The following is a 2,379-nucleotide window of genomic DNA, read 5'->3' on the forward strand; positions in this document are numbered from 1 at the left end:
AAAAGGAGGCTGAGGGGAGACCTCATTGCTCTCTACAACTACCTGAAAGGAGGTTGTAGCGAGGTGGGGTCGGTCTCTTCTCCCAAGTAACAAGCGATAGGACGAGAGGAAATGGCCTCAAGTTGTGCCAGGGGAGGTTTAGATTGGACGTGAGGAAAAATTTCTGTACTGAAAGAGTGGTTAAACATTGGGACAGGCTGCCCAGGGAAGTGGTGGAGTCCCCATCCCTGGAGGTATTTAAAAGACGAGTAGATGAGGCACTTAGGGACATGGTTTAGTGGGCCTGGTGGTGTTGGGTTGACGGTTGGACTCAATGATCTTAGAGGTCTTTTCCAACCTTAATGATTCTATGATTCTCTGAAATGCCGAACGCCAGTCCTTTGCAGCAGGCAGAGATGCTCTCTGCTATATCGCAACATCTGCACAGCATCAGTGTCCTGTTCCTTCACCTCAAAAACAAAACACCGGTTGCAACGCTGCTTTGTGGGTTTTTTTTGTTTTCACATGTTCACTACAGATAACGCTCCAGCAGTGAACGCAGAGCTGAGCAGCTACAGAGGAGCTACAGGTCCCTCCGTACGACCCGGCTGCGATTGCCTTGGGGGTGGGCGTCGCGTTGGAGGAGCGTGTGTGGGGAGATGGATTAACAGGAGGAATTCCGGCTGCCGTGCTGGAATTAAAAAGCACCTTTCCGGAAGCAAATAAAGGTAATGCCACGCTGGTTGTAAGGGCAAGCGGGGCAGTGCACAAGCGGGGCAGCTCTCCCGGTGATCAGAAACACAGGACTGTGATTCTGGCTACAAGGTATTTGGTTTTAAGGGTAGGATCATGGCTCTCCCTTGGCGATGGGCTGTTCCTCCTCCGTCGTGGGTTGTGTTGTGTGTTCAGGCTGGACACCTTCAGTTCCCGTGCGAGAGAAGGACAAAAGCAACAGGATGGTGGTTTCCTGCAGTCCGGGAACCCCTTGTTTAAAACAGTATTGGCAGGCTGGGGATCTCTGAAAACATTCCCTGTTTTCTGTTTCTCAGTAACATTTGTAACAAAAAAAAAAAAATTGAATTTTTTTCAAAAAGAGGTTAATTTACTTCATGTATCTTCAGATGGCCTTCAAAGGAGAGAGTGCCCTATGGATTCTGTAGGGCTTCTCTGCCCGTTGATGTCTGTCACCTCTCCCTTTTTTCCTGTCATTAGCACTATTTTATAATAGGCGTTTGCAACCCAATTAATTACAAGCTCCACGGTTGCTGGGCTCTACCAGCAACTCTTAATAACAGATCTACCTGGCTATTTCTCTCCTCGGACGTTTGCCAAACCACAAGCCATCAGCAAGGTTTAAGCATGTTCCCGTTAGCTGAAACCGTAGTGAAAAATGGTGTATCGCGTTGCTGGAGTGAAAAATGAGTATCGCGGTTGTGAAGAGCTCGTCATACACGTGTAGAGCAACTGCTAAACGAGGAGATCCAGCTGCATGTGGATAAAGGGCGAGAGGCACCGAGATGTTCCGCTCCATAGATCTTCTGTGGAAGGGGTGCTTAATGTCCATGTTACATGACACGCGTTTCCACTTCCCATCTGCATTTGGCTAGAAGAGCGTGTGCCAACGGGCCAGGCTGAGTTTTTAGGCTGGTCTAATAATAACTGCCTACCCCGTTACTCGGTATGGGCCACAGAGTTTCACCTAGATTTTTCAGTGTATTTTTTGCAATATAAGCCACAGTATTTCAGAAAAGCGTGGAAATCATAGCAGATGGTGAGGAAGAGACAAGGACTGTTCAGAGCATTAACTTGGGCAGCTAAAAACTCTTTACTGGCAACCGCAGCATCTTCTCATTTAATTCCCAGTTGAGCTTAAGCACGTTCAACCATATTCCTGTTGCACCTTTTTATCACCTACCTAGTCTGGTTTTAACATCTAGCCTTTGCATTTCATGCTCGTCATCTACCAGATGGAGCCCTCCTTTTACAGATCGCCTTTCTCAGACCCTGAACGCTGATATACGGCAAGTGCAGCTCCACAACCTGCGGCAGCAGTCTTTACCTTTGCCTCCACGGGTATCTTTAACAACCTTTTCCCCTGCGCTAGCAGGAAATGCTCTCACGCTGGAGTAGGTGGAGGGCCCCGGTTGGCTTGGCTCCGGCTTGTTTTTATAGCGATAACTTTGTCAACAGCGCGTGGTGTGACAACACGAAGCGGTTGTTTGGCTACCCCTTGGTCCACGGAGGAGGCTTGCTAAATCGGGGTAGGATTTGTCCTGGGTGAGAAGTCCAAGATGCTGTCAGCTTTGCTGGGAACTGCAGACGGACGAAGAGGGAAGCTTTAATCCTCCCTGCCCTGACGTTAGCCAGATATCAGGCACTGGAGTACGTGGGCTGATTAGC

This window comes from Aptenodytes forsteri, unplaced genomic scaffold, assembly GCF_000699145.1.
Source record: "Aptenodytes forsteri isolate BGI_AS27 unplaced genomic scaffold, ASM69914v1 Scaffold231, whole genome shotgun sequence".
Lineage (NCBI taxonomy): Eukaryota > Metazoa > Chordata > Aves > Sphenisciformes > Spheniscidae > Aptenodytes > Aptenodytes forsteri.